At 40.2% G+C, this 25,982-nt stretch overlaps 1 protein-coding gene across 2 annotated transcripts in view; it reads left to right on the top strand.

Annotated features, from left to right (window-relative positions):
- The first annotated feature begins 11,868 nt into the window (after positions 1 to 11,868).
- The window catches only part of LOC123960625 (speckle type BTB/POZ protein), a 99,859-nt gene continuing 85,745 nt past the window's right edge, over positions 11,869 to 25,982 (top strand). The window contains exon 1 of one of the 2 annotated variants that reach the window (XM_046035483.1): positions 11,869 to 11,987. The gene's annotated coding sequence lies outside the window, so the exon portion shown is untranslated. The remainder of the gene's footprint in view (positions 11,988 to 25,982) is intronic. The other variant, XM_046035492.1, reaches the window with a different exon arrangement.

Here is a 25,982-nt window from a genome sequence, read left to right as displayed (position 1 = left end):
GGTAAAGTTCTTTCATTTCAGCTTTAAAGACATCATGCTCTTGTATAACGAACTCGTGGGTAATTTTCCCCACACAGAGGTTCAAACAAAAAAGCTTTAGCTACGTTCAAAAGAAGAGGTGGTGCAAAATTAAAAAAGAACACACACAACACACTTCACCATCTGGAGTAGGATTCATTTCTGGACTGTTACTCAACCTCCACTATAGGCATTCCTTGCTCCAAATGTGTTAAGGTGCATGTGTGAATGTGTGTGTGTGTGTGTGTGTGTGTGGTGGGGGACAAGCAGAAGCAGAAGAAAGAGCTATAATGCAGAAGTTAGCACTTTGATGGTTCCTCAGGAGGATCGAAGAATTAGGACAGCCTCAAGATGAGCAGAAGTGGAGGAGTCTGTCAAGAGGAAGAGAGGAAAGGGAGAACACAGGGAGACATTTTGTTGATGGTCCTTTTGTGTCTGTGTGTATGTGCATGCACGTGTTTGAAAGAGCAAAAGAGTAAGAGCGATTGACCAGGACAACAGCCTGCTCTACTGCCAAGTTGCATTAATTGTAGATCAATAACTGACTTTCATTCCTCAAATCTGCTGCATATCTCAATGCTGCTTCTAGTAACACATGATTATTTCAGAAAGGGCTCTGAGAGAGACATCAAATGGTTTCTATCTTTGGGCTTAGCGTGGTTTCAGTGCATCATGTTTACTCGCTTATTTGAATGAACATCCTTGTAATGAAATGAATGCAAAAGAATGCAAAACCATTATTTTTTTTTTTCATTCTTCAGTGGTAATCACTTATTAGTCAGATGCTGTGGTCACTGCTGTAGGTACAGTAGATGGTCACTGCTAATGCTAACCAATCATTTCTTCTTTAATAATATTTTAGTTTATTTTATACAGTTAATGTAAAATACATAAATTCCTGCACACTAGAGTTTTTCCTCTAACCAGACACTGGATGATTGGGAGAGTTAATGTATATTCATGAACTGGGAATAGGTTGAATCACTTTTATGTTATATTGCTGATTGATTTAATCAGGCATGGAGATTGCTATAATCAGGGATAAAGAATGATGGGTATTTATTTCTGTGACAATGTTGCCAAGTATCCCTTTAAACAAAGCTTATTTTTTTTATCTCAGGTGGTTGAGTTTGAACTTTGAACTCTTTCCTTTCCGCATGTTCCTATGACGGCTTGCTCTCACCGTTAACCAACATTTCACTGGAGCAATGAGGATCTGAGCGTGTTTGGCTTACAATTCTCTGCGCTGTAATTTACGGACTGTGAGAAGTGCCTTCTTCCTCAGTTGTACCATTATCTGGCCCTATGTTCTCCTGTATACAAACACATAAACAGATTTGCCCTGGCTATATTAGCATGGTGGCATGCTGTCTGGAAGCGGGTAAAGCACTGAGGACCTGCTCCTACTGTCCCCAGCTGTCTATATGAATTAATAACACACGGTGCCACTAATGCTAGCAGATCACAGTCTCAGGCATGGCAACATCTGCGCACATCTGAGTACATCAGTGTGAGCCTGAGAGTCCTTGAACTTCGCAGGGATTTTGCCCTAAGGACTCCTGCAACTGTCAGACAACCTATAGGGGTGCTCTCTGGTTTAACCTGCAGGAAAGAGCAACATGTTCTTTTATTTACTTGACTGCTGCCTTAAATAGGGTAAAGTGGAGACAGTTGCTGTGTGCTCAGGTGAAGTGCTGAGTTTCTTGTATTGATAAAGCCCTCCTCCTCATGCATCCACCACCTCTGCTAGACCGTCACTTCACCCTAGAGCTCTGCCTCCGTTTCTGCTCATCACTTCTTAAACGATCACTTCCATCTCCGTTTTCTATTTTAGTTTCCATCTGTTTGTTTATCTCTCTCCCTCTCTTTTTCTCGCCACACAGCCCCTTTTTTTCCCTCCTGCAGGCAAACAGAAGCATTGCCAAGAAGAGCTCTGTTGGCCTGCTTAGAATTTACATATGTAAATGAGAGCCAATGTTGCTCGTAAATCTGCAATTAAGCAAACAGCTGAAGCTTACAAACAACGTCGGTCCCCATTACTTTACCAATAATAGAGTTTCTTGTGCATTGATGTATGTTGCCAACCCCATTACCTTCTTTCTCCTGCCTTTATGCAATTGGTTGAAGATAATGCCCTGGACCAGACTCAAGGTCTTTGATTATTCGAGCAGCACAATGTGTTCAGGAAGAAAAGAAGCTCCAAACTATTTTTACAAATATTTGGGAGCTGTCACACTTTGTCAGGCAAGGGTCAGAAGCATGAGAGACAAGGACCCAAACACAGACACGTGGGCTGAACAGATATAGTTCAAAGGTCTTTTAATGTTAAAACAAAAAGTACATTGGCTTTTAACACAGGATGAAGGCAATTAAGAGTCCAATCAGGAAAGCAGTCCAAAAAACAAAATAAATCCAAAGGGGAGCAGGCAGGAATACAAAATCCAGGAAGCCCAAAACAAGCCAGGCAGAAAATCCAAAGAACAGTAAAAAAACACTGGAAAGGGCAGAAGCGGTTGACAACAGGACGAGGATGAAAAGATTAGGAAAGCACATGGACTTTATATACACAAGACACAGGAGAAACTTATTAGGTTACGGCAGAGATCATACAAAGCAGGAAGTAAAAGTCACACAAGACACAGGAGGCAAAATACTTAAAAAATAAAACCGGTAATAACAGAACTATATCCCACAACCACGACAGGAGCCAAACACAAGTTTGACATACTTTTTATGCTTTTAAGGTTAAAAGAGCTCATCAGCATGTGTTCATCAAAGATCAGTCATGACCAAGATTTATAGTTATACCATAAACTTTATATTGCACTTCCGTCAACAATATGCAACCCAGATTTGTGCCACGCTTTTATTCTAAATTTGTGCTATGAATCCTGCAAGGACAGAACAATGAGATGACAGACACTGAAAGCTGCAGAGAGCTGGAGATTGGTGGAGCTTTAACTTATTTTCCGTTCCTCAAAGGTTGTAATCTTTACTGGCTGTTTTGGCATATTAATTTTTATGTCTGAAATGACACTGTAACATGGGCAAGATGGTTAGCTACAAACCTGATAATGAAAATTGAAAGATGTAAATTTCAGGTTAGTTGTTTGCATTTACTTTCAATTTTGTAACTTCCACTAGTCCAGCATAGAAAAAAACAAGAGACAAGCATTGATTGCCACAAGATTTTGTTTAATACTGTTCTCTTTGGAACAGTTACTTTAATGTTGACTGAAGTTATAAACATAAGCTGGATGTATAGCATATGTTAACAAGTTGCCTAATTGTGAAGATTATAATCATGTTAAAATGTAGAATGTGTGTGTTGCCAGGATGACATAATATCAGATAATTGCATCTTGCAAACCTGAACCCAACCTAGTTTCTGACTTTTTCCTTGCAGCAACACTGTCCCATACTGCGACTACACACTTTCCCATGTAGAAAGTTGGACTTTCTGACTTTCTAACATCTTCTGGATGTTTCATTAGATTTAGTATCTCGTGCCAACTGGAGATAAGGAGGTCGGTCTTGTTACTGCACTGTGGTAGCCCCGGTGCTGTTCAGAACTTTATCTGTGGAGATTTGAGGTCACTGTGACCTACCCCATGTGTGAGGTGAGTGAAGGTTCTCCAATATCACCTCCCCTCTGGACGATCCCTCTACAGAGGAAATCAGAGGAGGAATTCAAAGTCTGAAGTAGTCAATCCAGGTCATGCATTTTTGTCCTGATCTGAATTTTGCATTGCATTCATGTTTCTCTGGCAAAAACACATACAAATACTGTAAACTTTTTGCCGAAAAGACAAGACTTACCAGCTGCACCACATTGTAAAACTGAATAGACTGAATGATTAAAAACAAGTTAGACAGCTTGGAGAAGTAGTGGACTCAAACCTACATTTTAATAACCATATCATGAAAATAAAGCACAAATTGAAAGCAATTAAAGTAAGACTTTAGTTTAAAATTTGTCCATGCTTTTATTCCAGACAACTATATTATGGTGTCACAAGCACAAGCTGACTGTGTGTCAAACGACTTTTTTTTTACTAAGTGGTTTTTGTTTGTATAGTACTAGCCAAAATATATATCTGTGACCTGCTTCTGTGTCACAAACCCACCAGACATCCCAGAGGGTTTGTCTAAGACTGGTTTGCTTATTGTTGCAAGGAACCAGAAAAAACAAAACTTTTAGTTTAGATATACCACATATCTGCAACAAATGTCTGAAGATGTGAGGCTTGATCGAACTTGAAAGTCATTCAAATATAGACAGAAAAAACAAGCTAAACGTGTTTGTGGTAGGGATCACACATTCAAACTGACAAATGTGCAAACTTGTTAGCAAACAGTTGCTTATTTACACACCCAGAAGAAATAGAGCAACAATAGCATTGGAACTGTGTTTCTAGTCACCAAGCAAATGTAAGTCCAATATTCACTCTCCTTTTAGCTCTGTTTTTGGTCTCCACTAACTAAAAAAATATCATGTTCAGCTAGTTGCTGTGTGCTCTGTCTGACAGCCATTGAAAACATCTGCCTTCTATGGCTAAAATGTCGCCATGAGAGTGAACAAACGAACCAAAGTTGTGGACAGGAAAATCAAAACAATAACAAAAAATATATTAAGCTTTGTAAAAGCTGAGAGGAATTTCAGTCAGATCTCTGTGAGGTTATAACACTATAACACTATAAATCCTTTTTATGCCTTACATGTAAAGCAGTTTAACTGGCCTTTGTGTTTTAACGGTGCTATACAAAAAAACCCCTTGCCATGTTGATTGGGGCTAAAATAAAAAAGGTGGAATTTGATTATGGTGCATGATGAGAAATTACGCTTGAGATTACCGAGATGTTAAGTGTTACAGTCACAAACCTTCTCCGATAGTGTGAGATAAGAACAGATCTGTTAAAGCCTTAAAGAACACAAAAATGGGATGGGATTGGCTTTATGCCGTCGTACATTACTGTCCTCACATTGATAGGCCCTTTATGAGACTTAATTAAAAAGTCAATGGCATCTTTAATGGCCATGGCACTGATTGTTTTTCTGTGTTTTTAAAACGCTGGTTCCCTAACGAGCAGAGGCAGCCTCATTTGGGGCATAGAGGTCATTATGCTCCAGCTGTGGCAGGAAAACAGATACGCCTGTTTTGCACAACTCCACTGCACTTTGGTTGATGGTAAGTGAACAAAAAATTCTAAGAGGTGAAGCCCTTTACAGATAAACCATCAGGGTGGAGATGAAGTGGTTAAAGAAATGACAAATGGAGAGTCTGTTGACAAAAAGCTGCTTGGTTTATTCTTCATGCAGTGACTTTTTGGCATTTTGTTTCATGTCCTTGTTTATCTTCTGAATTAGAAACAGAGTAATAGTGCAACATTTGAGATGGAGCCAAGCATGCCAAAGCCTTGAAAGACAGCCAGTGTCCTTTCTGTTTCTGAAATGACTTTAGTAAGTTAATTACTGCAGTTTGAAAGACACAGATGAGGGCCTCTTTGGTGCAAATTCAGTACATCATATTTTACACTGATCTTAATGATTTCTCTTTGTATTATGATTTGTAACCCAAAACAATGTTGGATGTATGTTAACATTTCTGTCATTCCTAAATATTTTGTAGTTGTTTTCCTTTAATAAAGTATTGTAATGTATTTGGTTGTTAATATTAGGTTGATATAATATGCTCAATATGTTAAACTGCCAACTACTGACCGCCAACCGCCAAATACTACAGCAGGTGAAAACAGTAGTATAATACACCCTGATTATATTATCAGGGTTTTTTCAGCTTTGGCTTGAGACTTCAGATTTATAAGAAAAAACTGTGTTACAAACTCAGGATGTGGAGTTTGAAAGGTATGGGCATTTACCAGACAGAGATGGTCTGATAAAAGACACTTTGAAGTTGCATTATGGGAAGAGTAGGTCTGTAGGTTTTGGCTCATGCGTGTCCATTTGCATGACGTTGAACTTCCTCATCCTGCGCTGTAGCAAAACCTTCGTGTTAAATCGCAGTGGTGGTGTCAGGCTGCTGTTAGATTCCATTCACCATGAATGGTAGCCTGTTTATGCCTCTAGTGCTGGAGTCCATATGTTTGAATGGTCCTGTAAAACCATTCTTCATTTTGTCTTTTTTGAGTCCCCCAACTTTATTGAATAACACTACCAAGTTATTGGAGTACCCCTTTAAATTTTAGGGTTTAACGCGTCCATTTTAAAAGAAAATAGTGAAACACAGAATTGTGTTGATCTTTTCAGAAATTCAGAAAAAAATGTACATTAATCTGCACTTGTGTCTTCACATGTAGTATTTTAAACATTATTAGCCTGAAAACCTTTCAGCTTCTATGTAACCCTTTACCATGCAAATGTTTCTATTTCAGTGCTGGAGGGGAATTAGCTTTTTGAGTCAGTCAAATTGAGCTGCATAGCTCAGCCTCTGACAGCTTGAAGAAAAACAAGCATCTTTAATTTTGGTTATGTGTCTCACACTTTTCATATTGTAGTTGTTAATTAAGATATTAATAATTTGGATCACTGAGGCAAACTATGCTCCGAGCAAGGATGTGCTACTTCCAACATAACAATTTGCCTAATTCAGAGCAACACATCTGCAAGTGTGCAACTTTTCAGTGCAGCATTTATATAATAAAAACATAAAAACATCAATAACCCTTGCTGTAACCAGCATTGGACTCAACTAAACTTCTAAATGAACTAAAAGCAACTTAACTAAAGAGAAAAGTGGGGAAATATATTCAATCAACAATGAAGTGAAGATACCATTCATAAAACACAGTGGGGAGATCTTGAGTCTAATCCTGCATTTAACTCACTTTTTCATAAGCTGTCAAGTCCCACAAGGCTTCAGTCACTGCCTGCCATTGTTAAAAATATTCCCCCACCTTGATAGTTTAATGTATTTGCAGACTGACAATGGAGAGGGACCAAGCATCAACAGCTCTTCTTTCTCTAACTTTGAACAGTGAGTCTGTCTTCCAAAGGATGCCTTTAATTGGTGGAGAACGAGCTTCTTTCTGATGCCGCTGGTGATTTCAAATGAAGTCCATTTGCCAACTTAAGGAGTCATTAAACATGTCATTAAATCCAGCTTCTTTGATATAAATGTATGGCACTCTGGATCCCATTAGGTCTTTCGAAAGGATGATGGAATTTAAACTGGTCTTATGGCAATGAAAGACTCATGCCTGACCTGCCACATACACATAACTTGACACACTCTGCTCATACACAATATGTGGGTGTATATTGTGTGCTCAAAAGAAGCCTCTTAAAGTCTATCATTTTCATACAGGAGGGCACCAAATCATCCCATTACTGAAGAGTATGACATTCAGCCACTAAAAGACGAGTCCTTGATGTTCTCAGACTGGTCACGCTCCTCTGTCTGACTTGCACTTCTTTGTTTCACTGTTGCAGTTGGTTTTTGTTGTTGTTGTTGTTGTTGTTGGGTTTTTTTTACTCAGCGGTCTGATTTGGCCTGCAGCGAGCGGCTGGTAAGTCCCAGTGGAGATGTCGGCCTAAACAGCCGGGTCTGAAGTGATTATGTGAGTGCAGTGTGAGAGATTCCTTTAGGGCCTGTGGGAAGCCTGCACATTCTTTGTTGACAGTAGCAATGAGAGAGAGAGAGAGAGAGAGTGAGAGGAAGGTAGAACGGAGGGAGATGATCTAAACAGACAGAAAATTGCTGGAGTCTGGGAGATTAAACGTACGTGCAGATATAAAATCCCTTTTTGCAGTAAGCTATTAGGTTGTTCTTTAATTGTTCATCCACTTTTTGAATTAGCAGGAGCTTCACGTTCACATCACACATCTTATAACACTGTCAAATTGAATTCAGGTAACCTCCCCATATGTCTGTTATAACACTGTCATGCTGTGTTTGTGCAGCCTCCTTATGTAACTTATACTGTAAAAGTGATTTCAGAGTCAGACAGAAGATAATAAAACCCTTCTTTTCTTCTGTGATTCTCCTCTGCACATTTTCACTTTGAATTCTTTAAAATCTCACTGTGCCTCGTGCAAACATCCCAACCAGTAATTAAGCACCACGAACCCTTCATAAGGCTCTATAACAATTAATTATTCACATTCTTTCATCTGACATTGTCTTTATAAGTACAGCTAAGCAATCGAATAGAAACTTTCTTTTTGTCTTCACTGCCATTGGCCTGTTTACTCGAAAAGCATGTCCTTCAAGCATCTCCTTCTAACAATCAAGGGGCTAAGCTGTAGAAAAGCAAGCTGCTGTTTATCGCTGCCTCGCAGACAAATCCACTCTAAATGGCCGGTGATTTTCACTCATTGGCTCAATAATCCGTTTGAGAATTAACTCAGGGACCCAGACACATTGTTGAGGTTTCTTCTTTTTTTGGGGTATCCTTTTGAGCATATTTCTCTGTATACCCTCTTAAACTCCAATGAAACCTGTTTAAACAAGACAGAAAATGGAAATGAATGCACATTCACAGTCATTTCAAATCAGTGTAGTGTTCCACTGTGCAGCGTCAGAATGTCCTTGTTGAATCCAAGGCCAGAACTTGGAGAGGGAGACCTGAGTCACCTGTGCATGCATCTTCTTCCACTTGTGGAAGGAGATGCCATTTCATGGATCCATTCTGATTAAAGACCTAACACAGGCCACACCAACATTTGACATCTCTTACTTTTTTCTCTTCATATCTTCTTCAGCCACCTTGCAACTTTACCCTGATGCCTACACTGTCCACCCATCATGCCTGCTGTCCCTCCATCCATAGTGCACTGTGGTAATTGAGTGAGAGCTGTGGCCCTGGAGTCCTTGTGTAATCCACACTTTATAAGCACTCTAATTGAAGTGCAAATTCAATACTCCCTCATCAGCCTTTTACTGGCTGTGCCTTTGCCTGCACCCCTTAGGTAATTATAAGGAGACTGCCAGTTCAATCATTTTGCAGAAAAAAATGTAACAAAAACATAACTGCATACACCAAATCATTTTACTGTGGCTGTGTAGAGAGTGTGATAGCCAGATAGGTGACATACTGGAAGAGACAAAATACCTTCCTCTCTGTAGTCAGGAAGGTGACACACAAAAACCTGTGTGATGAAGAAATTTAGAGGGCCTTACCTAAATGCAACATGGTATTACTCTACACTCACATTTTCCTCCTGTATTGGTTTGCCTGTAGACACGTGCACATATGGATGTGGGCACACTCACCACAATTTTCTCTTTTGTACAGTTGTAGCTATAGGTACACCCGCGCATGCAAGTGTACATAAAGGCAAGTGAAGTGCACACACAAACACATATAATTGGTGTGTATTGGTTCGCCTATATTACTGCATGTCTCTGTGTCTAAGTGTGTGGGAGTGCAGTTTGCAGCTTTAATTAAACTTCCTCTATTTTCTCTCAGCTTGTCCCCATAGGGCCCTGTCTTCTTCCCGACCACATGCTTATTTATTTATAATTGCATTGAACTCCAGAGCTGAGCCATGGCTGAACATGGTGCCAGACCTGTGGAGTAAGCTGGGATTGTCACACAGTAATACAATTTCATGTACTGAAACATCCCACCAGCTGGGAAAATTCCACATTATGAAGCTGAAAAAAAATGTTATTCCCAATACCAGAGTAGCAAAACAGAATGTCGACACAGATGTATATAATTCAAAAGTGTGAGAACATGCAACAACGGACCAAATTCCACCCTCGAAAAGATCTCTGCAGCATTGTGTTCCTTGAGAGATCAAACATTCCTGAGTAGAAAACAATCCAGGTGTCATAACAACTTTTCTCTTCTTCCCTTTATTCAATTTCCAGATTCCTCTTCATTTTTTGTTTACCTTTTTAATTTGCTTTGCCTTCAATTAAATACCCCACCAGACAACCTTTTGGATGAGCATCACAGCAAATTCGCTGTGCATCCCAAGTGCTTTTGTTGAAGTTGGATGAATGTGATTTAAATCTTCAAAAGAGAAAATCATATTATGATATTCTTATAACATTGCAACATTGCCAAGATACCCTACATGGGCAGCTACCCACATGTGGTGACTTAATATCTGCAACATACTTACATCTGCAATATAAACAAGCCTGCACACTATTCTGTTCATAGCCAATTTAAATGCTGGCATCAAGATCATAATCATATTACAGCACATCTTTTCATGTTATCATCAAACCAGTAAAGCTGCAAATTTTGCAAAGATGCTGCACAATAATTTATATTTTGCATTATATAAATGTTTATTTTATCAACCTCAGTCTGGACATTATATATATATTATTATCTCCTATATAGCCAAGTCTTGCTTGCATATATGTGTTTCCTGATGTGATTACCTACTTTCCTAAGAGCAATAATTCACAAAAACTACATGTATGGCAAAGTGCCTGCATTTAATAGGGTTTGCCAAATCAGAAATTGATGCTGATAGTGACCATAATGCTGGGAATAAAGTGAAGCAGTTACTGGTGAAAAACAAATGCAATCTATGTGTGTGTGCTTCAAGATGTAGGCTACTATAAATTACCAAGAACCCATACCTCCAAAAGGACAATCACTTTTAGAAATGTCTTCAGCATTGATGCCTGGTTGTATTTTGTTCTCCATTTAATAATAAATATGATATTTTACACATGTTAAAGTGCACATAGTTTGGACATGGAATTGTCTGTTCTTTAAGAGTGAAACATATACCGTAGATAGATTGTCTTTATTGTCAGAGGAGAGTAATTTGTTTTCATAGTCCAGACATGTTCATGTCTCACATTAAAAACATACAGATACACACAAACCGCAGGTCCGAATGATTGCTGAATGCTGAGGGGAGGCTTTGTTGTATGTATATCTCACCATAGTTGTGAACTAAGACAGTGCTGTGCTGTGTACAATTTTGAAGGGGATGTGGGTAAAATCTGTGTATATATGAATAAGGCATAATGAATGCATAATTAATAATAAAGATATGTTAAAAAACAGCTGTGTAATACAGTGTGCAGCCAAGTTGCACTTATGTGTAGGAATATGGAAGTTCTATGTTTGAGAAATCGTAGTCCCAAAGGAAACGGCTGTCTGGTGGCAAGGTAAAGCACTGACAATGTTCTATAGCATACCCTTGAACTTTTTTCTGTGGGCCTTTTAGGTGGCATTGCTTAGCTTCCCTGCTGGTAAAACTCTCTGCTTCTCCAGACTTGGGACACGCTGATCGCCATCTACTGCAGGTAATACACTGACTATGGATGAGTCCATCAGTACTTAAAAAATCCCAAACTATCTCTTTAAGTATAGTTTTGAGATACTTGTACTTTACTTGAGTCTTTTCCTTTTCTGCTACTACTAATACATTTCAGGGGAAAAAATTAAAATAATACGTTTTGCTGACAGCTATTTCTAGGTACTTTACAGATTAAACTAAATTTGAGGATCAATACATTGCTCCATGCTAAATTGCCCAACAATATATAAGGTAGTTATACTTACTCCAACACTAACATGCATCTTGTGCATAGATAACACAAATATATCCATACAATCTGATAACTGTGACAGGGCCAGTTCTGCTGCATGATAAGATCAGTGTTAGCAGTTAAACATTAGTTACTTAAAGACCAATTTTCTAATTAGACATACCTGCATTTACTTAGACAAAAGATCTGAATACATCTTCCACCACCGGCTCTCTGTTACATTTCTCCCAGTAATGCTAAATATCTCTGCTGAGGATTGATAAAGTTTTATCTTATTATATCTTAACTAACTTTAATGTCAGTAATCACGAAATTAAACTAAACTTAACTTAGAAATGCATTTATAACATCCAGCGTGCAAAACCAAAACAATCCCAGCATGGCCAGCTGCTGGGCGTCTGTACACGTCACACTCTAACCCGGAAGTGCAGTGACAGCTCGTGAAAATCTTCATCCCTTTCGTGGAACAGCGAAACAAAGGTGAGTTTCTAAGCTAGATAACGCGTGCTTTCTTTCACATATCGCTTATATCTTATAATATTTTCCCCGTACGTTTGAAGTTTGGGCGTGATTTAAGGCTGGCAGCACTTTTACATTGCTTAAATATTAGCCGCTAACTGGCTAATGTGAGCAGTTAAGGACTGCTCAGGTTTGTTATTTGTGATGTCGAGCTGGTGGGGGTGACTTTTCGGCTGCCTTTTGTCTTTTTCCTTGTCATGCCGAGGTGTGTTGCCTTGGATGTTTTTGTCATGACAAAAACTATTTGTGTGAAAATTTCAAAAACAGGTACTTGCAAAATAATACGCCTACTATTGCCTAATATATTCTGCCAAATAATGATCACCTCCACGCGCAATGCAGGACTGCTGCAGGTTGCAAGCCACAGAGAAAAGTGAGTGATGTGTTTTTATTTAAGCAGAGAAATAATTGTTACTCAGTTTTATAAGTGACATGTTTGGTTCATCAAGATCCATAGAATGAACTCCCAGTTGCAACTTTTAAAACTTAATTTAATCAATTTGAGTGTGCTGAACATAAAAAATACAACTAGGGCTGCACGATTTGGTGAAAAAGTCATGTTGCGATTATTGTGGGGCAATATTGTGATTCGATTATAATGGAACAAATGGTAATGTGAGTCTACTTGCTTAGCCTAATTATCAAGGAAAATGCACAAAATACTGACATTTTGAAATGTGTATTTCACAACTTGAACGAAGTTAAACAATATTTATAACAATAACTAGTAAAACAGATGTAAAATAGAACAAGAGGAGTGCGTTGCTCTACGGAGGAGGCGGCTAGAACCAGCAAGTATTGGCACACTGGCATCCTGGCACCGGCTCAGTGTACATCTGTCTAATGCAGTCTCTATGCACAACCTGGAGGAGGAACTGTACATTACATGAGTGTATTAAATAAAGAGTATAATGTTTAGTTAATAGTATACTGCTAGAATAACAATAATATGTTAAATACTGCTCATGTTGAACAACTAAAGGCACTGATAACAGCTAATGTTAAATGGCCAGCGAGCCAAACCCAAACCTTCCTTATATTCTCCCTGTTTTCTTCTGTCTTACTGCTTCAGCTGCTGACGACGTCTCTCTGTCTCTGTCACAGAGTGACCGGAGCACCGGCATTTCTCTGGTGGCGAGTCCGACTATGTTTTAAACGATTAGTGGCGGGGCGGGGAGGGGGGTTGTGGTAGGTTGTTGTCTTACAAGTTACTGGCAGACTGCTCAAAAATTATTTCTCACATTGTACGTATATGCTTATCTGTTTTTAGGGGCACATGCGAGAGTCCGGTGTGGGCGGATATAATGAGCAGACTGCAGCGCACACACACAGAAGAGAGTCACACACACCTTTTCACACCACTTTTTGCGGTTATGTAATTGCACATGACGACATCGCAGTTGCGATTAGATTAATAGTGCAGCCCTACTCGCAACGAGGGCTATGATGAGGTAACAAAACTAATTAATGGGTATGCACTAACCTTCTCTTACTGATACAGAGTACAGATCCAGTAATGCTGTCTTTCCCCCCAAATTTTAAATCTGTATACTTCATCGACTGTTATCATTTTTCATCTAAGGTAACATAATACCAGGGATTGCTGTGGCAAGAAAAACAGAGTTGACAGCCCGTTCAAAATGAATGAATGAATGGATAATAGTGAATTTTATAATTTCACTGATAAAGAAACTGGATCAGACTCTGCACAGATTGGTGCATGCCCTACAAATAAACAGCATTAAAAACAAATAATCAAAACAGAAAACAAATCAATTCACAGCACTATGCTAGGCTGTGTTCAGACTGCAGGGCAAAGTGACCAAATCTGATTTTTTTTTCTCATATGTGACTCAGATCTGATTTTTAACAGAGTGAACAGCCCAAGTCACATTGAATCTGATGTTTTCCAGTTCGGGTTTTGGGCCACTTTCATATGAGGTCCAAATCAGATACAGGTGGCATTATTTGAAATGCATCCTCAGTCTGGACAGTCAGATTGGAAATCATGTGCCTGTGATGTTGCTGTAGAGCGACTCTTGTCACAAAGTGCTTCCGTACAAAAGTAGCAGCCCTGCTCCACAAAAAGCCATAAAAAAAAATTGTCTCTCTTTCTCCTTGTCCTCGTTGTCATTTGCTCACGAATTCCCCTTCTTTCACCTGAATTCATCTTAAAAATATAACCACAGATGCTAATCTCTGTGGCCTCTATGTTTAGTTCTGTACGATAGTGTGCTGCACGTGACGTCTTAATATTCTTAATAGATTGTAATTGAGCATTAAGGCCTGCAGTGTGAGCCTAGCCTTAGAGGCATATAACAAGACAAAAAAGCCTTATAGTAGAAACATTAAATGATTAAGTCACAAATAAGTCAACTGTGAATTGGTGGAATAAGTCACAAAAAATAACAACGTTTCATAAAACAAGTCATTTAACCCAATTTAAATACTTATTTGTTGATTAGCAATAAAGAAGTAGGATAGTTGGTGGAACAATTGAATGTTTGCTTATAAATTAGTTTTTGGCAGTATAAGTCTTCTCTATTTTGAAGTGCATGTTTAAAATTCAGTTGGTTTGTCCCACAGCGTTTTCTGCTCAGCTGAATTATATGCATGTGCAGGGAGCCGTGTGGGAGTTTAGAAATGCTCTGAATGGAAGTCTTGTTTGATTCATAAGAGTCCACAGGCAAAAATATGTGAATCTCAAATATAACTCATTGGCTAGCTTTGCATTTTACTGTTCACATTCTTTAGCTAGTGGTAAAAGAGGGAGTCTTGATGCATATGACTCATATTGCTGTGAAAAAAAAAAAAGAATAAACTATAAAGAATAATAAACTGTTTTAAGATTTTAGTTCATCAAACAAACTGTTTTGTGTTACAACTTATTGTGTCATCACTCAGTAACTTGTTGGAACTGCTCAACCCACAGGTGTAATAATTAATATTAACAAGTAATGCACTCCATTTGGCTTTACCAGTTTCAGGACCCTGCCATTATTTATGCCGGCTCACTGATGGACTTAAATAAAGCAGAGCCATTGTTAAAGGAATTAATTACACCTGTGCTCTCAGTAAGTCTAAGTAAGGCTTCATTAAGACTCACAAATCAAAATGCCTGCTGTGAAAAAGGCCCATACATAACTACAGACAAACAAAAAAAATAGATATTTTATTAAGATTTGTGATAGTCAAATATATGAAACTAATATTTACCATTTACAGCACATCATTATTATATTATAGTTCTTAAATAACATAACAGTATGTGCTAGTGTGTCTTCTTCACAAATAGTGAATTTTTTTCCCTGTGTTTTGGTAAATAGTTTTTCCTGTTCAAAATTCAAAGGAACACATAGCTGATTGTCATGTCATTGTGTGAGCAGCCCTGCCAGCCTGACTTCTTTCAGCAGACTGAGCAACAGTCCAGTATTTTTTATCTGCCCATGGAAATGTTTTCTCAAAGCCATAAAAAAAACTAATTCAGCCGCAGCATGTCAAGCATTGCATATAATAATTGTTGCTAGAATTTATTATTCCATTTCGTCTTGCTCTTGGGGTATTTGGTTTATAAAGAACAAGTGAGTTGGATTTAATTAAAACCATTCTCAGTTTTTGGTCTGAACTGAGGGAAACACTGTGTGCTCCTTATGAAAAAAATCCACTGAACATCTGGCAGATGAGTGTGACTAACCCTAACCCTTCACAAGCCCTCATTGGTTGAATTCATTTTTGGAAAGGGAAAACCTATTTGGGTGAAGCACTCAAATAAATTCTCTATAAGAGGAACGGATATGCATGCTGCTAACAAGATCAGTTTGGAAGAGACAGGCCAGATGCTCAGTTTCATATTGCTGAGCTGTACACATCAAAAACATTTATTAGACAGGTGGCCTTTCCTTAGACTTCCACCTGGCAGCTGGCAGATAGACACACTTTTTCTTTTGTTTATTGGAGTGTGTGTGTGGAGTAGAATGAGACCACTTGTCTTGATTTAGAAGTGCTTTTCTCGCCTGGCTGCTTGCATTCTTCTTAAACACTAGTCAAATCTAAACTCTTACAATGATGTGTGTCGAGCTCTCCCTCTAGTCGACTGTGTCCATTCAGCCCAGTGCTGTATATTAAACTATTCAACCACTCTGTCAGATGTTCTTTATACACAAGTGCCCTGCTCCCCCCACCCTTTTCATACACTACAAGATGCAGCCATTTGGTTTATTTATGGGAGGTGCTTCTGTAACTGCTGGGAATAGGCCAAGAGCCAATCGAAACACGTGGTAGAGGCCAAGCTAATAGAATCTGACAGGAATGGAGTCATAGAGGCCGCTCAGGCATCGTAAAGCTGTTGCCATTTAAGCCCCTAAATTTGTTGCTATTACCTGCTCGCTTCTCCCTTTACATGGCCAAAGAGTTGTGAGGAAAAGTGCAACCAGGATCCTGAGTTGGGGCAGGTGTTGTAGGTGTTGTTAAGTATGGGTATGTTGGTGAGTACATACTTGCACACATGCTTGTGTATTTTGAACAACGCAGAATGCATTGACAGTGAATTAGAGGAAAGAATGTAACGATCAGTAATATACTGTCCACCATAGTGGTATCAAGTAAGTATAGTATCACAATGTTTCTGCACTGCACCACTTCTTAGTTTGACTCTGCTGCACCCAGCTCACCATGACACCCATATTCCTACTTGGCTGTGTGCTTTTGTTGAATTGCTTTCTTGATGGCGCTGCAGGAGAAAATGTCAAGATGTGTGAGTCTTTTGTTGGTTGTCACAGTGTAAAATGCTGCAGCAGTTAGTGCATCAAAATGCTCGTTAGTGAGGACAAAGTCATTGGAGATCGTTCACTCATCAGAAATCCATTGTAGAATCTCTAAATGAATGGAGTTTGACTGAGTTTTTCTCCACTAATCAACCTGATTAGGAGAATATAAATTCCCCTCAAATTGGGCTTGTCACTATGTCCAGTCTGTCTCCTGAGCGGTGTCGGTGGATCAATTCCAAAAAGTGTTGGCTGATGGCATCACAGCCTAGCTTTGGTGTTTCTGTTTCTGGGTTTGTGAGGGACTTTTAGAAGTTAAAATTAGGGTATATAATTTTTGAAATACTCATTTGACTGACATCCCACTGTTAGCCTAATGCTTATTTAATTGGTTTGAACACATGTGTAGTTAAGCTGTTGACTTAAGCACTGACAGTATGTGATGTAAATTATGACTTTCAAACGTAGCTGAATATGGGCTGAATGCGTTCAGAGTACAGAAAATATGGAGAAAAGTGATCTGCAATTGGTATTACAGTGTGGTGAGAATGTTTCAAAGCACAGATTTTTCATCCTCTAATGCTGCCTCCAAGAATCTGCCAGTGTGCAGGCCCACAAAGACATAATTGATATAGGCAGAGGCCCACTCAAAAATGTGTCTGATTGGGCCTTTTATAGATGCAGCATGAGAAGAAGCTTATTTCTCACATTGCCGATCGCTTGTAAGGGAAGGCAACAAGTATTGAATTAGTTTGCATGAGAGGAGGGAAATTGAAATATGGATTGGGGTCGCAAATGCCTGCCAGTGCTATTGGCTGTTTCGGATATGGAGGATGAAATGTATTTTGTGTGTGTGTGTGTCAGTGTGTGACTGATGTAGACAGTGCCGGCATCGAATGGTTTCCCACCTTTCCTATTTTCCAATAACAAGTTGGGAGCAGGAGTGACACAGATGAAGTGAATGTTTTAAGAGGAAAGGTAATCTTAACGACAAGCCAGGTTATTCCTCACTCTCACTCAGCTTCATCTTCTGCTTCTCCTACATCACTGTTTCTGTCTAGGAGCCAGACATGAGCCAGCGCTCTCGCCATCTGCCATTTTAGATGTATTTAAATCATGCATGCATGCTGAGTTTGGACCTGTGATTGAACTGGTCTGGTCCCCGGTCTGTGCCAGTCTGCTCAACGCAACTCGTGACCCAGGGAAGCCATCTGAATGTGAATTAATGACAACACTGTTAGTTGTCATTGCCTCTAAGTCAAATCAAATTTTGCTGATATTATCTGTAGGGCTGGACCTGAATATTTGAATGTTCGAATATTTGATCGTTGGGTACACATTCGATTTTCAATTTTTGGATTCGAATATTGATTTTTAACTTTAAACTGAGTTATGACAATGGCAGTGTGGCAGTTATGGGGTTTAAGAACATTTACTAGGTTATAAAAAAAGTTTAAAGCGAATTTTACACAATAACGTGTTGTTACTTTCCACTACCGGAAAAGGTGCTCATCGTCTACTACTACTCGTCTACTCTCCCTGGACCCCTGCCTGGGTAATATATTCCCATGATCTTTTCTGGACCTGCTCAACTCTCAGCTACGGTTCCTTCCTGCTCTGCACTGCAGCCATTAACCTGGCTCTACAGCATCTAGTCTTCCAGTCTGCCTCGCTCTTCCCGGCTCAATTTCCGATCACTTCAACCCTGCAATAATTTTTCCTCTTTTATCCAACTCCAGTCTCCTCCCTCTTTTAGTCCTGCACTTGGGACTACTAGCCTCGCCACGAGAAAAGTTAAACACAACCTTTTGGTAATAATAACATGCTGTTATTATATAGCCTACATGTAAATAAAGAAACAGAGCACTCTCTCTTTCTCTCTCTCTCACACGTACACGCAGTCAGTCCGTGGTGCCGTCGAAGCTTCGACTATTTGCTGTTAATTACTGTCTAGCTTCGAAGCTCAAAAAATTACATTTGGGCGAACCCTAATTAATATAATAATAATAATAATAATAATTATCTGGCATTTAAGTCTGGAAAATGGTGACCCATCCTAATGGTTTGATTACCAGATCCAGTTCTGTCATGGCTGAAATATTATTTGATTTGGCATATGAGAATCATTCATTCTTAATCCTTTTTTAATGTTGAAGGCAGTGGGAATAATGCATTATATAGGGCGGCTGTGGCTCAGGAGGTAGAGTGGGTTGCCCGTTAATCAGGTGGCTGAATGTTAGTTTCTGTTTGAGCACTTAGGCTCAGTGAATGAATGTGTGTGAATAGTGAATGCAGATGTAGTGTAAAAGCGCTTTGAGTGGTCAAAAAAAAGACTAGAAAGGTGTTATACAAGTACGGAGCATTTATACCGAAAAGTGAAGAGAGGTCCAGTGCGACAAAGTTCAAGGCATTGCTGAAAACAAGTATGTCCAGGAAATTAAGCGATGAAGCCAGAGACGGGACTTAAGAATTTGAATTACATCAATAACTTCAGCACATAAAGAACAACATCCCAGCCAGCCTGGACCCTCGCCAGTTGCTTTCAGAACCAACAGATCCACAGAAATTGCCATCTCCACTGCCCTCCACTCAGCCCTCACACACCTTGACAAAAACAACACGTACACCAGAATGCTGTTTGTTGATTTCAGCTCAGCATTCAACACAAACTCCCCGATGAAACTGATTGGTAAACCTAGCACAATGGGTTTAAATACAACACTCTGCAACTGGATGCAGGACTTCCTTTGTCGGTCACACCTCCTCCACTCTAGTTGTCAACACCGGAGCCCCCCAGGGCTGTGTGCTCAGCCCCCTCCTGTTCACGCTGTACAACCGCGACTGCATCCTCCGACATGGTGAGAACTCTGATGTGAAGTTTGCGGATGACACCGAGACTGAAACAGAGAGTGCACAGGGAACAACCTACTGCTCAACATCAGCAAAACCAATGAGCTAATTGTTGATTTCACGAAAAGGAGACAAAGACACACACTCCTGTCTACATCAGTGGTGCTGAGGTGGAGCAGGTGAATAATTTCAGGTTCCCGAGAATCAGCATCACAGAGAACCTCACATGGTCATCAGAAACCGCTGTAATTCTTAAGGAAGGCCAAATTCCCACGCCAAGTTCTTGTCAGCTTTTATAGAGCAGCAATAGAAAGCATCCTGACTGAAAACATCACTAACTGGCATGGGATGTGTATGGCCCAGGACCAGAGGGCTCTGCAGCGGGTGATTAAAACTGCTCAGAAGATCATTGGTACCCATCTCCCAAGCATCAGTTATATCGGTGAGGAGTTCAGAATTTCAGCTCTCATTTCCTGGTATTCACATCCACATGTGTTAAACATCTTAGGACATACTACCATTTGTATTAGACCACAGCATTCTTAGGTGAGCAAAAGTAATGGAACAAATAATCTTAAAGTAAATAACATTTAATATTTGGTGGTATAACCCTTGCAATAACTGCCTGAAGCCTGCGACCCATCGACATCACCAAACTGTTGCATTCTTCATTTGTGAAGCTATTCCAGGCTTTTACCGCAGCTTCTTTCAGTTCTTGTTTGTTTCGGGGTGTAAGGAGGTGAAATGCAGCTCTGTTGGGTTAAGGTCAGCTGATTGACTTGGCCAGTCTAAAACCTTCCACTTTTTCCCCCTGATGAAGTCCTTTGTTTTGTTGGCAGTGTGCTTTGGGTCATTGTCCTGCTGCATGATAAACTTCCTCCCGATTAGTTTCAATGCATTTCTCCGTAAATTATCAGACAAAATGTTTCTGTCCACTTCTGAATTCATTCTGCTGCTTCCATCATCAGTTACATCATCAATAAATATTAATGAGCCTGTTCCAGAAGTAACCATGCAGGCCCAAGCCATGACATCACCTCCACCATGCTTCACAGATGAACTTGTATGCTTCGGACCATTAGCAGTTCCTTTCTTTCTCCACACTTTGGCCTTTCCATCACTTTGGTAGAGATTAATCTTGGTCTCATCAGTCCATAAGATCGTGTTATAGAACTTTTGCGGCTCATCTCTGTACTTCTTTGCAAATTTCAATCTGGCCTTCCGATTCTTACTGCTGATGAGTGGTTTGCATCTTGTGGTGTGGCCTCTATATTTCTGCTCTCTGAGTCTTCTTCGAACAGTGGATTGTGATCCCTTCACCCCTGCACTGTGGAGGTCATTGCTGATGTCACTTACTGATGTTTTGGGGGTTTTCTTCACAGCTCTCACAATATTTCTGTCATCAACTACTGTTGCTGTCCTTGGCCGACCTGTTGGACGTCTGTTGCTCAGTACACCAGTAGTTTCTTTCTTTTTCAGGACATTTTTCAGGCTTGCTATGCCCAACGTTTGTCCAAGGTTTGAACCAAGGATGAAAACGTAGACTAGTCTTGCAGAGCTATTTAATGTTTGGACAATCAACCTAAAAGGTAACAACTGGACAACAAGAAACATCTGTCAGTCACATGTTCCAATAGTTTTGCTCACTTGAAAAATGGGTGGGTTCAAACAAAGGGTGGTATGTCCTGAGTTGTTCAACACATCTAGATGTGAATACCACAAAATGAGAGCTGAAATTCAGAACTCTTGTCTCATACTCATCTTTTGATCTTAAACCCAAATGCCTTCAGTGAACAACAAAAGTAAAGCAATTTGCCCTACCGTTCCAATACTTTTGGGGGGGACTATATGTTACCATACTTTGTGCTCTTGAGACTTGTGAGGGGTGTGAACATGTTCCTCTATTTTGTGATATTTCTTAGAACAACTTATTAATTAATCGAGCGATGGACAGATTATGTAATAATATTATAATTATAATTGTTATTTGCATCTCTAAATAATAATAATAAACTTTATACTATGTGTGTTGCTTAGTGGTTTCAGAGTAATAACTGAAAACAAGTCTCTAAAGAAAGAGCAGACAATTTAAACGACAGTATAAAATTGGAGATACATCTTTAAAAAGTAGTAAATAGCCTTGGTTTTTACTTTTAGCAGAGAAAAGGCTTCTTTCTAATATTTGACAGATAGTTAAAGAAATACACTAAAAGGATAGAACTTTTAGAAGGTCCTTGTCCCAACCAATTGAAATAAATCCATGCAAAGCCACTTGTAAGGGATTTGAATGGTCTAAAATTATGGGGTTCACAGGTAAGTACCACTCCAGCCTGTTTACCCCCAAACAGAAAACACTTCTGTTTCCTTGTAACAGAGAGTGGGAAAGGAGTTGCATGTCAATGGTAGGGGACTGGAAAATAGAGAGGACAGGAGTAGGCGGAGAGAGAGGGTAAGAAACATGGCTGTGAAATCGATAGTTCATACTGTTCTGAAATTGAAGTTTTTTTTTTGTCAGAAATCGTGTGTAGAAGGTGGAATATGAAATAGCTTTGGTGGAGGCCCCTGATGTAAGCAGGCGTATTGATTTCCAGAGGCCGCGTCCAATTATGTTACCACCGGGTTGGTCAGTGCCCTTTAAAGGACCAGAGTGACTCGAGTGGGGCAAAATTTTGGGCATCGTCTGACTTTGCCTCGTTTCTTTCCCCCCCAAGTGGGCGGCTGTTTCTGTGACCAAAGCCGCAGAGAAAAAGTCAAGGAAATAGAGTCTGCTGTTTCCAGAGTCTCTCTGAGGACGCAGCTGCAGGATGGGAGATTTCCCCTGTTGGCAGTTCCTGTTAAGAGATTCACTGGCATTACAACATAAAAAGAAAATAATCCTCTCTCTATGTGTGGTAGAATCGGCCCGCATGTGTGTCTGTTGGCAAGTGGCTCAGAAAGAAAGAGTCTGTCTGAGTGGACCGACAGAATCAGTGTTTGTGTACGAGACAGCCTGGCTTTGTACGTCTGTATGTGCGGGTGTGTTTTGTCCCTGAACAAGGACGGGGGTTGTATGAATGTCTGCACGGCTGCAACTTGTGTTGAGGTGTATTCACACATATCCCCCACAGTTTAGCAGTTATTGTGAACAGCCAGACTTCAGCAGAGAAATTGCAGCTGTTTTAAAGCTTTTATTGCTGGAGGATTTGCAGGGTAAAATGGTCTGTAATTCCCATACTGTGCTCCCGCTGTGCTGTCCCTGCTGCTGACGCTGCTTTCATACTGGCCTAGTCTGGCTTCATGAGGAAAAGCGACAGGAGGGTATCAGCTCCCGGAACAATATAGGACACCCCCCCTTCACTCTTGAGATTTAAAAAAAAAGTTTTCTGGCAATGAAAAGAAGGCTTTGCCTCTTACTCTGGCTCTCTTCCCCTTTGCTTCCTCTACAGTCACCATGTGTCCCATCTCTTCTTTCCCTTTCCTCTCCCTTACTCAACTCTCGTTCTCTCTCCAAGTAACAGGAGTCTCATGCAATATGCTATGTTTCCCCACTTGAGTGTTAATGAGGCAGATGAATATTCATTAAGAGGAAGCTGACATCGATGTGTGGTGATTGCGCAGAGGCTGTTTTTGTGCACAGGCACTGTGGTGGCCACATTTCTGAGGGATCTGTTGTGCAGCGGGTAGTCAGGGGACTCTGGGCTCCTCTGCTAATGATGCAGATGTGCGTCCCTGAGTTTTGTTTTGGTTGGTGATTGTAGATGACCCCTTCCCAAGGCCTCTCCTTTCTCCCCTGGTGGTTGCTGGCAGAGCTTAAGTTTAGCCTCCAGCTGCTGGTGGAGTACAGCCAGATAGCCGAGACTGAGAAGAGCAGCTACCTCTCAGTCTGTCTACACTCCTCCTCCTCCTCTTCCTCCCTGTGCTTCTGGCTTGTGACAAACAGATGCCATGGGCTGCATCTCTGGGGATAATCTCTATACTTTTTATTGTACTTCTTCCTCTTTCTTGCTACCTCTCAATCTTTTCTGTGTCTCTTGCATTTTCTTTCTTGGAACATATTGTGCTGTGATGTCTACAGCCGCCAGCACTACGTTTTGAAGGACATATGAGAAAGCATCCTGCCCCTTTTAGCAGCATGATACGTGCTCGTCAAGTCTCATGCATTGCCATTTCCTCATGTGCTCTCTACGCCCCCTGCCACACTTTTTTCATTGTCAGCTTTGTTCTGCTCTTCAAATTCTCTTCCAACAGTCCCTATAGTAATCTCTCACGTTCTCTCTCCTCTCTTTTGCTTTGGCAGCCCCTCATTAGCATTTTCTCTCTTACGTGTCATCCTATTCTTCCTCTTCTCTCTCCACTGTCTTCCGCCTAAAGCCTTTGCTGCCCCCCTTTCCCTCTCTTATTTGCCATTACTCCCTTTTTTCCCGCTCAGCCTCCCTCTTTCCTCTCTTGCTCCTCTGTAAGATATCCGACCCCTGCGGTGTACCTCTGAAGGAGCTCCTATGGTTCCGTTAAACATCTGTAAAATCTTTGATCTCCCACCAGCCATTTTCGACAGGAGGCGATGTGTGTTTATGTCTGCTGCACAAGGTGGAAATGTGTGTTTTTCTGTCTCATGCTGTTTGTACTTAGCAACCTTTAATTTGGGAAAGGTGAGTCTGTCAGTGCTGTAGAGGAGGACATATAGTCCGACTGGCTCCTTTTTTATGTCTGGTATTCTGTGACATAATAGAGGCCTTCCTGCTTCTCTGTGCTCTTGGCCTCCCTGTGTTCATGAAAACGGTCGCACTGCCACTTAATATTGTCATTTCCAGTCTAGCAGGCTTCCATGCTGATTCTCATGAACCCACATATCCTTCCTGCAGGTAGGGAAAGGGTGCAGGCTGGCCACTATATCAGCACCCTGACTGTAAGGCTGCAGGGAGCCCTCCGTCTTCATAAGTTCACTTACCAGATAGGCACACCCCAGTCACCGCTACTAGACTTACCTCATGTGTCTCCATTACATGTTAATAACAAAGCTGTGACGGTGACTAGAATTGGCGCTCCATGTTATACCATGTTAAGAAACAACAACTGCTCAAATCACACGTGGAACATGCTAGAAATGTGTTGATTATCTCTAAAAAATGAGAAAGCCATCAGATTTATTTCAGTGTGTCCCACAGGTTGGCAGTTTTTGACAGTAAACCGTTGGCAGTCATTTCATAGTAAGCTAATGAGAATAACATTAGCTAAAGTGTAACTGGAATATTGCTGCTCCATTTAGATTATTGTGAGAAGTGAGGAGCAAATATACAGCTAATAACAAATAGATTAACTTCTGAACATCTTGTACAGGCTGCCGTTATTTCAGCTTGCTGTTTGTCTTTATATTACTTTAATTTAACACTGGGAAATAGACCAACATATATGTATACATTAAACGTGTGTGTGTGTGTGTATATGTAAACAGCTGATAAATGAGGAAAAATCACCTCCTGAGCAACAAAAAGCTAAAGTAAACACAGACTCTTTGTTCCCCTCTGCAGGAGCAATGAGTTTATGTTTGGTAGTTCACTGTCATTGTAGTGATTTATTATCATTGTTGATTAATCTGTAGAATTCTTTCTAAATAAAATGTCAGAAAATGGTGAAAAATGACCAACTTAAAGCCCAAGGTGACATTTTCAAATGTTCAACAGTCCAAAACCCAAACTTATTCAATATTTAGTGGTATATAAGAGAATATCAGCAAATCCTCACATTTCAGATGCTGGGACTAGGTAATATTCTGCTTGATAAATGACTAAATTAATGAATGTGTCATCAAAATATTTGCTGATTAATTTTCTGTCATTGTTTCAGCTTTATTTCAGTGTTTAACAGCATCTATTAGTCTGCGCTTGAAATCTGCTTTAGCCAAATCGGAATTAAGTCAAAACTAACCGAGTTATCCGTTGTAAATGTAATTTGAGTAAAATCACCTCTGCCTATATTTATTATGGTCACAGGATTATGTTAAGCTCAATAAGTTGTAATGCTGTCTGAACCTTGGGTGCTAATCAGTGATACACCCTGCTGTTTCTGTCCTGCCATGTGACATCTCAGGGTTGTGCTGCAACAGCTGAGGATTCCTGTCTTCTTTACATTGTCCTCCACCGTCTCTGTGCCGTCCTTGCCCTGTGTGCCCCCTCGCTTTCCTTGGCCCATTGCTGATCAAAGCCCCTTTGAGGGTGCTGAGCGGGTCTAGGTCTGGTAGTGATTTGATGATATGTGTATGTCTTCAGGATCTTCCCTTCTTGTGTGATTAGACAGCGTGTGACAGGAAGCTTCAGCCCCATCAGCTCACATTAAGCCCCAGCGCTGCCGTTTTTATCCTTTAATG

The sequence above is a fragment of the Micropterus dolomieu genome, linkage group LG02 (genome assembly GCF_021292245.1).
Source record: "Micropterus dolomieu isolate WLL.071019.BEF.003 ecotype Adirondacks linkage group LG02, ASM2129224v1, whole genome shotgun sequence".
Classification (NCBI taxonomy): Eukaryota; Metazoa; Chordata; class Actinopteri; order Centrarchiformes; family Centrarchidae; genus Micropterus; species Micropterus dolomieu.
Note: the sequence above shows the minus strand (reverse complement) of the source record. Positions and strands in the feature narration are given on the sequence as shown.